The 13,521-nt window shown below is 36.0% G+C and overlaps 1 protein-coding gene across 1 annotated transcript in view; it reads left to right on the forward strand.

Moving 5' to 3' along the window:
- The window catches only part of DACH2 (dachshund family transcription factor 2), a gene marked incomplete at its 5' end in the record, with an annotated part of 657,629 nt that overhangs the window by 52,980 nt on the left and 591,128 nt on the right, over nt 1–13,521 (forward strand). The gene's annotated exons all lie outside the window — the stretch shown is intronic.

Raw genomic sequence — 13,521 nt, forward strand, 5'->3', positions numbered from 1 at the left:
ATCAAAACCCTCGAGGAGAAAGTAGGGAAAAACCTCCTAGACCTCCACCGCAGCAATCTCCTACTTGACACATCCTCCAAGGCAAGGGAAATGAAAGCAAAACTGAACCCTTGGGACTTCATCAAGATAAAAAGCTTCTGCAAGGCAAAGGAAACAATCAAGAAAACTCATAGGCAACCGACAGAATGGGAAAAGATAGTTGCAAATGACATATCAGATAAAGGGCTAATATGGAAAATGTACAAGGACCTCACCAAACTTCACAATCACAAAACAAATAACCCAGTGAAGAAATGGGCAGAAGATATGAACATACACTTCTCCAAAGAGGACATCCAGATGGCCTACACACACATAAAACGCTGCTCAACATCACTCATCATCAGGGAAACACAAATCAAAACCACACTGAGATACCACCTCACACCAGAGTGGCTAAAATGAACAAAGCAAGAGACTATAGATGTTGGAGAGGGTGTGGAGAGATGGGCACCCTCTTACACTGTTGGTGGCAATGTAAACTGGTGCGGCCACTCTGGAAAACAGTGTGGAGGTTTCTCAAAAAACTCTCCATAGAACTCCCTTATGACCCAGCAATAGCATTGCTGGGGATTTACCCAAGAGAGACAGAAATGCTGATGCATAGGAGCACATGTACCCCAATGTTCATAGCAGCAATGTCAACAATAGCCAAAACATGGTAGGAGCCGAAATGTCCATCACCTGACAAATGGATCAAGAAGATGTGGTATGTATTCATGATGGAGTATATATTGTCTATATTAATATTAGTTGCATGTGTAATAATTATACATATATATTTAAAATTGTGTATAGCAGTATGGTTTTATTTTATAAGCTTATGATTCTCATCCAAACATTACTGCCTTTGACCTACCTTTTCTCCTTTTCTCTTCTCCCCTACTTTCCATTTCTAGTCAACACTAATACACAGTGACTATAATGTTGGAATGGCCTCCAGGCTTTTTTAGTCCCCATTCTTCTGGTTTACACTTCATATTGCTTTTAGAATAATCATTTCAGAAATTTGTATAGTTTGCTGTTATTATTTTCTTTAAGAGTCTTTAGTGAATCTTTTTCTAAGTTTATTTATCTTGGGGGGGCAGAGAGTGAATCCCAAGCAGGCTCCATGCTGTCAGTCTGATGCCACTCTAGATCTCACAAAACAGGGGATCATGACCTGAGCGGGAATCAAGAGTTGGAGGCTTAACCTTCTGAGCCACCAAGGCGAGGGGCACCATCATTAATGACTCTTTTAGTGATTTTTAAATTGCCTTTAGTATTAAATTTGAAATCCCGAACTAAGATTTCAGTCTTTTCTATTATATGATTACCTCCTACCTATAAAACCTATCTCGTTTTCTGAGTTTTCATTCTAACAGCTTCAGTAATCACTCATGGATAGTGGCTCACAAATTGCTATCTTAAGCCTGGTGTTGTCAGAAGAATGAAACTTGTGGGTCAAGTTATTTGGTTTTGCCTCTAGTCAAGTAAGTATGGATAAGTCAGTAATCTCGACAATACATCCCGAAGACACTTAATGAATGTTGATAGAATTAAAATACTGTCTTAAAGTGTTTCTCTGTGACCATTTAAGCATATCTTTATTTCCATGGATGCACATCTATATCTCAAATACAATGAAATCTAGATAGTTTTCTGTATTAGTTCTAGACCTCCTCCTTTGTTTCTATTTAGTTTAATATAACATTATCTTCTTTATGTAAGCTACATACAGTGTACTACTCTTCCTTATCCTTATATACAAAGGTGCCTGTTTGTTTTTACCAAATAGAAAAAAAAGTTAACTCTAAACTATTCCTTATTTTTGTTCACCTCTTAACAGAGTTGGGCATTTGATGGCTTCTGGGCATTCTTATTTTAGCTTCTCTGAAGTAATATTCTCAATTTTTTCCCCACCTGCTTGATCTCATTTTAGAGATATAAAAAAAACTTTATGTGTACATGGCATATATTTGGACAAGATCTTTATTTATTCTGATTTTCTTTTGGAGGCACCATTCCTCTTATAGTGGCATATAAAGATTCATTGAATTCAGAAATATATGTGGGATTTAAATTCTGTTCTATGTAAGATTCAAAATGATGAAAATTAGTAGCTTTCATGGTTTTCATAGAGAATCGTTTGGGTTCACAGTGAAGGACCTTGTGGTTGAACTGAATGTTCTTGCATCTATTTAGCTGAATAGAGTGGGATGCACAGTTATTTAGCACTTTTATCATGTAAAATAAAGAGAAACCTAAACCTATTGTGTTAAACATGAAATTTATTTTATTCACGTTATTAATATTCTAAAAAACAAAGTTAACATTAAATTATGAAGAAACCACTTGTGATGTCAAGATATGCACAAGATGTAGAGAGTGACATAGTTTCACCTTCTCTTCTCTCTGCATTATTCTTGGTTACAGTCCCTCCCAGTATGCCCATAATTACATTAACTTTATTTAATAATTACATCATTTTCTCCTTAATTGAAATATTTCTTTCTCTATTTATTCCTCTACACTTTTTGGGAAATAAGTTACCATTTGGAAAACACATAGTTGACTAATTGAATGCACATTTCTAGAGTACCTGGATCTAAGGAAAAGGTAGAGTTAAATCTCAAGAGTACTATTGTTTAAGAATTATTAACAGCTTATTGCCTAGAATGAACTGAAGTTTTTTTTTGTTTGTTTGTTTTTTTTGGTACCCTCCATGGGAAGAGTTTGCTAAGCAAAACATTAATGGTAAAATTCAATATGTATTATATTTAAAACTATGCAAAATAATTTTAAGTGTTTTTATCATATCTAATAATATACAAATAATGGATTACTATCCTACATTGCAGAATATGCATAGACTTTTATAAAATTGAGGCTCAATAGGTAATGGATACATGTGTTAAGAAAAATTTCAAAAGGGTATGGCATAATAAGGAAGACTTCCCCCTGTCTGCTAGTCATCTAGTTCCCTTTGATTGAGTTTACATTTATTTGAGTCCTGTGCCACTTTGTTTCCAATCACCTGTCCCTTACTATTGAACTGAGTAGATTGAGAAGCAGCTGGTAAGAATGTAGACACACGGGCCAGGTCCTTGTGTTCTTGATAGCAGGTGAGGGAGTTCTGCTATTTGAAATAACTGGAGAAGAGTAGGGATAGATCAAGACTCATATTCCTACAAAAAAAATAAGTCAGCTTGATGTGTGTTAGCCTCAAAAGTACTTATTATGATCATTATAAATGAGCCACATCTGAGTATTAAAGTGGTACCTCCTCTTGGCAACTTTGTTAGCAGTGTTCAAATATGGCTATGTGGCTTTATAAATAAAAAATTTTCACTATATCCAATGAGAATTTCTTCCATTTCTGAATAAACAAATCTATATATACTTACCAAACTAAGTTAAGTGTATTAATAACTTGTCCAAAAATATGATTATTTTGTGTGCATTATAACAACCACCTTTAAATATATTATTGATCTGAAATATGATGAAGAATTTGAGCATATATAGTCAAATTGAGACCTGCAAATGTTTCCATGGAGATATCATGGCTTTAGAAAATATAAATATAAATGAAAGATTCATACCTTTGGAAATAAATGTTTTTCTGAACATCTGCTTGGTAGTTTTTATTTGTGATAAGAAAGATTGGATTGTATGCTGAATTCAGTAAATACTGCTCCAGGGACTTTTCTTTATTTTTTTTTAAATATAATATATTGCCAAATTGGCTTACATACAACACCCAGTGCTCATCCCAATAAGTATCCTCCTCAAAGCCCATCACCCAGTTCCCCCTCTCTCCTACCCCCCATCAAACCTCAGTTTGTTCTCTGTATTTAAAAGCCTCTTATTCTTTGCCTCCTTCAGGGACTTTTCAAGAGGGATTTGAAAAAATTGATATGGTTGAAAAGGGAGGGAGATAACACAAGTGAATAGCAATAGTTATAAACATTGAAAAGTAGCAGGATCATAATAACTATATAGAGACTACTTTATTTAATATGGCATTGGAACACAAAATTGTATCTTTGAATTCTGCAATAATAAAATAATCTTAAAAATTAAATAGAAATAATAGGAAAGTTAAGAATGAGATAAACATTTAAATATAAAGAACAAATTGATGGTTACTGTAGGGGGGTAGGTGTGGGGATTGGTGAAATATTATTGAGTCACTATATTGTACACTGAAACTAATATAACACTGCATATTAACTATACTGGAATTAAAATTAAAAAAAAACTTGGGGTGCTTAGTGGATCTGTCAGTTAAGTGTTCGAATTCGTCTCAGATCATGGTCTCATGGTTGGTGAGTTTGAGCCCCTTGTTAGACTTTGTACAGACAGCTCAGAGCCTGGAGCCTGCTTGAGATTCTGTGACTCCCTCTCTCTCTGCTTCTCTCCTGCTTGTCTCTCTCTGTTTCTCAAAAATAAGTAAATGTTAATAAAAACTTAATAAAAATTAAATAAACATAGTAACTAAAATGCTTCATTGTCCTTATGCACATCTTATTTTGGGGAAAAAAGGTCGATTTGCCAACCACTCTGCCCCATTCTGCTCTTCCACTTTCACCTAATAACCAAACAATTATGCATCAGAACTTCTGTTCATGAAATTTAAAACTGCCCTTTTAACCACCATCTTGTATTTGTAGGATTGCAAATTGGTGCAGCCATTGTGGAAAACAGTATGGAGTTTTCTCAAAAAAATAAAAATAGAATTACCATATGATCTGGTAATTTCCATGATAAGTATTTACTCAAAGAATATGAAAACACTAATTTGAAAAGATATATGCACCCTTGTTTATTGCAGCATTATTTATAATAGCAAAGGTATGTAAACAGCCCAAGTATCCATTCATAAGTAAATAAAGAAGATGGATGTATCATACCATCCAGGCACCCCAAAATAATCTCATTATTTTCTTATCACTCTTAATCTCCTTTATCACTCAACACCCTACCCATCTCTCCTCTGGCAACCACCAGTTTTTTCTCTATGTTTAATAGTCTGTTTTTTGCTTGTCTCTTTTTCTGCTCATTTGTTTTTCTTGTTTCTTAAATTCCACACATGGGTGAAATCGTATGGTATTTGTTTTTCTCTGAGTGACTTATTTCCCTTAACATTATATTCTCTAGTTCCATCCATGGTGTTGCAAAAGGCAAAATTTCATTCTTTTTTATGGCTGAGTAATATTTAATTGCATATGTATACACTACATTTTCTTTATCCATTCATCAGGCAATGGACAGTTGGGTTGTTTCCATAACTTGGCTATTGTAGATAATGCTGCTATAAACATTGGGATTGATGTATCCCTGTGCATTAGTATTTTTGTGTTCTTTGGGTAAATACCTACTAGTGCATATCTGATAAAGGGTCAGTATCCAAAATATATAAGGAACTTATAAAACTCAATGCCCCAAAACTGAATGATCCAATTGAAAATGGGCAGAAAACATGAATAGACATTCTTCCAAAGAAGAAATACAGGTGGCTGACACATGAAAAGATGCTGAACACTCATTATAATCAGGGAAATACAAATCAAAACTGCAATGATATATCACCTCACACCTGTCAGAATGGCTAAAATCAACAACACAAGAAACAACAGGTGTTGGTGAGAATGTGGAGAAAAAGGAACACTTGTGCACTGCTGGTAGAAATGCAAACTGGTGCACTCACTCTGAAAACCAGTATGGAGGGTCTTCAAAAAGGTAAAAATAGAAATACTTTATGGACCTTTTAGTAAATAAATGTGTAAGCTCTAAATTCATTATTAGTAAAACTACAGAAAATATGTGACTCATCATATCTAAATATTTCCAATGGTAACTTGAGACAGTAATGATTATTAAGAGAATAAAAACCCAATTTATTTGAACTGTATACTAATATTTCAAGGAGTATATAAACACATATGTAAAATGCATAAAATAGTACTTGTCTGTAATCAAAACTGGCGGTGAAATATGGCCCTAGATTTGAGAATAATGGATAATATCGAAACTACAAAAATATTAGAAATATTGAGATCCGTACTACATATAAAACTAATAAAAAATAAATGCTTTAGAAAAAGAACAAAAAATTTAATAACCTTATAGAAGAAATCAGATAGGTGAAGAAGGAAAGATCATATAGAAAGCAAAAGAAACAAAATGTTTAGGAATTATAAACTGTGAATACAGGTAACAAATATGATGTCATGGAAACTTTCAGGTTACACTACCATAGGTGGACATATCTAATGTTTTTCCACCTCTGGTTCTTGGAATTCCAAGATCATGTAGATCAGGGGCCATCAACCAGAGTGGGGTCTGATAGTTATAAAGGATATTAATTAGGGCAATTCTATTACATGTTGGGATTCCAGGTAGGATTATTTAAATAAGTTTAGAGTGGTTTATCTCTTCAATCTCTCTATGTCTCTCCCTGTCTCTGTCTCTTTCTGTATCCCTCTCTCTCCCTTACTCTTGATTTGGTTGATTGCCCAGAGTCACACAACTAGTATGGGGAGAAGGCATGAATATCATGCTGTGTGTTACACCTAAGATAGTGTGTAAATAAAACATCCAAGAAGAATACACGAATTTATTACTTCTCAAAAGCATGTAAATCTTGTTTTATGGTTTTAGTTTTTGGATAGTTTTATAGAAAAAACTGCTTATTAATTATTTTAATGTTTATTTTTGAGAAAGACAGAGCATGAGAGGGGGAGGGACAGAGAGAGAGACACACACACACAGAATCTGAAGCAGGTTTTAGACTCTGAGCTGTCAGCACAGATCTCAATGCAGGGCTTGAAAACACAACCTGGGAGATCATGACCTGAGCTGAAGTCGGATGTTTACCCACTGAGCCACCCAGGCACCGTGAAAAAATGCTTATTATTATTAAATTTATTAAATACTTATGTAGTTGTCTTGTTATCTAACTTTTTGTATCATATTTAGTGATTATGTAAATGGTTTTCTTAAAATAACTGTTAAATTGCCTACTAATTTCTTGTCAATTGTTGAAAAATATTTACCCATTTACTGATTTTCTAAGATTGGTCATCAGCAGCAAGTTTTCTTGTCTTTAGTGAGAATTAGTGAAATTATACTGTATTGGTTTGCTTATTATGGTTATTAGCAGTGTTACATTTATTGTATGTTAACACTATCTGATTATCCTTTGTATTAAAATGTGATTGGGGTGCCTGGGTGGCTCTGTTGGTTGAGCGTCCAACTTCAACTCAGGTCATGATCTCACAGTTCACGGGTTCAAGCCCCACATTGGGCTCTGTGCTGGCAGCTCAGAGCCTGGAGCCTGCTTCCAATTCTATGTGTCCCTCTCTCTCTGCTCCTCCCCTGCTCATGATCTGTCTCTCTCTGTCTCTCAAAAATAAATAAATGTTAAAAAAAATAAGTGTGAGGGGCACCTGGGTGGCTCAGTCAGTTAAGCGTCTGCCTTCAGCTCAGGTCATGATCTCACAGTTTGCGGGATCGAGCCCCACATCAGGCTCTGTGCTGACAGCTAGCTCAGAGCATAAAGCCTGCTTCAGATTCTGTGTCTCCCTCTCTCTGTGACCCTCCCCCGATCGCACTGTCTCTGCCTGTCTCTCAAAAATAAATAAAAAACATTAAAAAATAAAAAAAAATTTAAATGTTATGGTTGATGGTATACACTTGAAGTGTATAACTGCATGAATTCTAATGAGGAGTAAAGCACAATTCTGTGGATCACAAGTTGCAGTTTTGTTGTGAAACTTTAAAGTTTTTAAGGGCTTCCATTATGTCTTCCCTTTTATTCTTTTTGTGATTTCCCATTAGGATCTGCACATTATATAAATTCTGACACTTAAATAAGGACAAGTATATTTATATTATTTGTAGTCCATATAATATGGCTTAAAACTATATTTTATTTAAAAAGAATGTTCCTAAGTGGAGATACTTACCCAGTCCTACAAAGCCTTAATTCTTATCCCTGGGTTGTAATTACTAGGAATTTGATAGAAGGATATTTAAAGAAATACATACAGGTTGATTTGCTCTCACATCTTCTTTGATATCCTGATAGAACTTGTGAAAATAATTTGAATGTCCATCAAATACACATTAATAGAAATAAGATGTCTGATCTATTTTTATATTTTTTCATTTAGCACATGATTTTAGTAATAACTGGCACTTTATATGCCAAACTACTTAATGCCAGTTTTCTAATGGAGCATCTGTACAAACTCAGAATGTGAGTTAATGCATTTAGAATGTAACGTCTGAGTTTATGCATCATTTTGAAGGTGGGGGGCACTTCGTATGAAACAGATACCTTTGAAGCAATTTCTGAGAAGAGGATTTCTGATACCTAAGGAATTTTCCACAAAATTATTTTTTATATTATGTTGTTTAGTGCAAAAGGGCTTGTAACCAAACCATTCTTAAATAAAAATGTTGGTTAAGTTGAATCTGATGATTTGGAACACAACATTAAATTTTATATGATGGAATTTGTTGGCCAAATTAAGACGTACATTAAAATAAAAATTAAATGAATATATGGTTGTAGTGAGGTCTAGTTCTTGTTTTTTTAAGAAACAATCCATGATCCTTGCCGTCCAATAGTTGGTATATTTATATTCGTCTGTTAGGATAAAATTTTTAAAATTTTTATTGTTGGGGCGCCTGGGTGGCTCAGTCAGTTAAGCCTCCAGCTTCGGCTCAGGTCAGATCTCACGTTTGTGGGTTCGAGCCCCGCGCCAGACTCTGTGCTGACAGCTAGCTCAGAGCCTGGAGCCTGCTTCTGGTTCTGTGTCTCCTCTCTCTGCCCCTCCCGCTCTCATGCTCTGTCTCTCTCTGTATCAAAAATAAATAAAACATTAAAAAAATTTTATTGTTTATTTATTTTTAAGAAAGAGTGTTAGCGGGGGAGCGGCATAAAAAGAGGGAGAATCTGAAGCAGGCTCCAGGCTGTGAGCTGTCAGCAGAGAGCCTGACGCAGGGCTCAAACCCACAGATGATTAAATAATGACCTGAGCCAAAGTTGGATGCTTAACAGATGGAGCCACTTAGGTGCCTCTTAACATAACTATTTATTAACATAAATAGCAAACTAGAGAAATGCTTCAATCCATAAAGTCAGCTATATTTGTCTACAGTTCTGGAGGCTGAATGTCCAAGATCAAGGTGTCAGAAAGTCTGTATTCTCCTGAGGCTTCTCTACGTGGCTTCCAGATGTCTTATTTCTCCCTCTGTTTTCTCACGGCCTTTACTTTGTGTATTTGCACTGCTAGAGAGCAAGATCTCTGGTATCTTTCTCTGTTTATATGGACACCCGTTGTATTGGATTTGAATCCCACTTATATGAGCTTATTTAACCTTAATCACCTCTTTAAACGCCCTATCACCAAATACAGTTACATTGGGGTTTAGGGCTTCAATATATTAATTTAAGAGGGCACAATTAAGTCCATAATCTTAGGTAAACTCTGCTCTGTTTGAAATAATTTTCTGCACATTAAAATAATGGATTAAATTGTATTAAATATTAAATATAAGAATAGAAATATCTCAATCCTCTCAAATATTCACAGAATGGATTGGGTCTCTAGAAATGATTGCTTCAAATTGTGAAAGGCTAATGGTTCAGTTGAACTGGGATGCCTAAAAGTAAGATTCTGCACATATATTCAGAATACTATTCTGAAAGAAGATGAGAAAGGTCTAGCTTAACAATAGCACATAAGCAAATGACCTAAGAACCAACAGTGCAAGAATGGGATCAAGGTAGGTATCAGTAAGTAATGTGTAGATTCTTTTGGGAATTGAACACAAAGCAACCATATTGGGACTTGAACATGGAGGCAGTTAGGGATAACAGAAAGACCTTGGAACTGGTGCTAGGAGTAAGAAGCTGGCAGTAAAATGGTGGTTGAAGAGTCTCAAAAGACAGACTTATTCACGATTTTATCCAAGTATATTAAAAGGAGAACTAATGCAGCACTAGTAAATGGGACACAAAGCAGGCTACTTAACCAAGAAAGTTAGATCAAGGAAAATGATCATCAACTAGGATGGCATTGGAAAGAAAAGCCTGAGAATATGAAAAGATGGAAGGGAAATTACATTAGTCCTCTGTGAAGGGAAGCCAATGTATAAGGACCAAATTTGAAAATGACAAAAAGAAGAAAATGCTTCAGAATGTACAATAAGAAAACGATATGTGTGGGAGTGGGGAGAAAAGTTTAACGTCTAGGAAAGAGAGTACAAATTTGTGTTTTGATGAAATGTGAACGTGCCTCAAAACCTGTACCACCAAATTCTTATAGCTCTGTTAGAAGGTGGGGAAGGAGAGACTGTCCTCCCCACTGAGAAGGCATTTTGAGACCAGAAAACCAACCAGGCAACTCCGTAGAGTTTGCAGTTTTATTAAGGGTAACTTATTGACAGAAGATTGGTCAAGCAATGGCCCAGAACTGTGCAGCTCTTCTCTGCAAAGTTCAGACCTTGGTCCACAGATTTTATAGACTGAGGGAACGCGAAGGGCATTGTAATGTGATCAAAGGGTTCGTGTGCACCTCAAAGGATTTACTTGTACCTAATTGACAGCTAAGTTTAATTAGATCATCTGGAGCCATGTGTGTATGCCAGGAAAGGGAGAGACTATGTTATCTGTTTTTCTCTCTTTTAAAAAAAATGTTTATTTATTTAGAGAGAGCATGTGAGCAAGGGAGAGAGAGAGAGAAGCCCAAGCAAGCTCCGTGCTGTCAGTGTAGAGCCCAGCGTGGGACTCCATCTCACAAACAATGAGATCATGACCTAAGCTGAAAGCAAGAGTCCATGGCTCAATCTACAGGCACCTTAGAATATGTTATCACTTACAAATTTACAGAGGGCCAAAATAAGGCCTCCCACATCCTGGTCTTGGCAGGAATTTCTAAGATATGTGTATTAATCTCTGTGGGGCCTATAACATGTAGACTCAAGAACGAACATAAACAAGATGGAGCGTTAAAGATGGAGTCAGTATTGTCAGCACTTCTACAACCACCTGCTTACAAAGTGGAGGGTGTTCCAAAAGAAAGCACCTTATTAAATGGTTCTAATGTAACTCATGGATGAATTAGCGATTCATTGCTTTGTAAGCAGTAAGAATTCGACAATACCTAACTGATATTCACAGGCTTTGGCACTATAATCATATATCCTGCACATAAGGGATTGAAGTATAATCTCTTGTTAAACTTTATATTTTTTCATGTATAGTGTCCTGTACTTATTAGAGAACTTTGCCTCCTTTTTACATCAAACCTCAAAAAAAAAAAAAAAGGTTTGTCTGTTTTTTACTTCTAGAGTTTGGTTTCTGTTGGTGCCTTTTAAAATTTTAGTTTGATATACTTTCTGTTAAATATCATGCATTAGCATGATGTTCCTGCAATGAGTTACCCTCTCTGAGCTCAAGAATACTCTGAATTTTGATGTCTGTAATTAGCCTAACATAATTATCTATATTATGTAAGTAAATGTATAGTATTTTGGATATATATATATATATATATGTATATATATATATATACATATATATATATATGTATATATATATATCAATATCATCTTTTTTCTTTCCATCATTTATTTGGTGCCAGATAAAATAAAACCCTTTTCTTTATACCAGAAAATAGAAATTGGAGGCCTTTATAATGACAAGCTTACTATAAGCTCATAGATCATCCTGACAACTTCTGTTTTCCAGGGAAGGTCCAACAGAAAGGGATATCACAGTTTTTCTCTTTGTCAAAGGGAAAAATAGACTTGAGCTTTAAGGAGAAATAGACTTTTGCTGTTCGTTTGACTGTTAGGGTCATAGTTTATTATCTTTAATTGTTCACACATTCTAAAGCATTGAATGCTGAACTGATGTTCCTATTTTCAGACACTGACCATCTCTTGAGAAGAAGGGCCTTGGTGTATCGCTATGTAACTTGTATGTCTTAATGACATGGTAAGGTGTGTCTTCATTTATCAAAGAGATGAATTTTTTTTTGAGATTCTAGTTTCATAGCTTTCTCCATCAGTCTCTTTCTCCATCAGTCTCTTCTGCATGTTCAGTGTGTCATTTCCCTTGTTTTGGCACTATTGGTTTGGTTTTTGCCTTTCCAATAGGAAAGGAAGCTGTCATTTAGAAATGATGTGGGAACACCTGGGTGGCTCAGTCGGTTAAGCATCTTACTTCTGCTCAGGTCATGATCTCGTGGTCCGTGGGTTTGAGCCCTGCATCGGGCTTGGTGCTGACTGCTCGCTCAGATCCTGGAGCCTGTTTTTGGAATTTGTTTCTCCCTCTCTCTCTGCCCCTCCCCCGCTCACTCTCTATCTCTCACTCAAAATAAAATAAAGATATAAAAAAATGAAAAAAAAAGAAATGTGAATTTCTAAATTTATTCTGTTTCTTTTCCCTTAGGAAATGAAAATGGGCTGAGGTGTGCACATTATCTAAGGACAAATTAAATAACTTTAAGAAATTTTTAAAGAACATGTGCAATTTTTGTGAAGTTTTTGTCATGTGTTTTTTAAAAATAGTTTATTGTCAAATTAGTTTCCATACAACACTCAGTGCTCTTCCCCATAAGTGCCCTCCCCCATCACCACCACCTTTTCCCCCCCTTCCTTTTACCCTTCAACACTCAGTTCCTTTTCAGCATTAAATAGTCTCTCAAGTTTTGCATCGCTCTCTCCAACTCTCTTTCCCTCTTCCCCTCCCCCTGGTCCTCCATTAGGTTTCTCCTGTTTTCCTGTTAGACCTAAGAGTACAAACATATGCTTTCTGTCCTTCTCTGCCTGACTTATTTCGCTTAGCATGACACCCTCGAGGTCCATCCACTTTCCTACAAATGGCCAGATTTCATTCTTTCTCATTGCCATGTAATACTCCATTGTATATATATACCGCATCTTCTTGATCCACTCATCAGGTGAAGGACATTTAGGCTCTTTCCATGTTTTGGCTATTGTTGACAATGCTGCTATGAACATTGGGGAACATGTGCACCTATGCATCAGCATTTCTGTATCCCTTGGGTAAATCCCTAGCAGTGCTATTTCTGGGTCATAAGGGAGTTCTATTGATAGTTTTTTAAGGAACCTCCACACTGTTTTCCAGAGTGGCTGCACCAGATTACATTCCCACCAACAGTGTAGGAGGGTTCCCTTCTCTCCACACCCTTGCCAGCATCTATAGTCTCCTTTTTTTTTAAATTTTTTATTGTCAAATTGTTTTCCATACAACACCCAGTGCTCTTCCCCTCAAGTGCCCTCCACCATCACCACCACCTCTCTTCCCTCCTCCCCCCTCCCCCACAACCCTCAGTTCATTCTCAGCATTCAATAGTCTCTCAAGTTCTGCATCTCTTTCTCTCCCCAACTCTCTCTCCCTCCTCCGTTCCCCCCGGTTCTCCATTAGGTCTCTCTTGTTTTCCTGCTAGACCTATGAGT

Source organism: Suricata suricatta, chromosome X (genome assembly GCF_006229205.1).
Source record: "Suricata suricatta isolate VVHF042 chromosome X, meerkat_22Aug2017_6uvM2_HiC, whole genome shotgun sequence".
In the NCBI taxonomy this organism is placed as follows: domain Eukaryota; kingdom Metazoa; phylum Chordata; class Mammalia; order Carnivora; family Herpestidae; genus Suricata; species Suricata suricatta.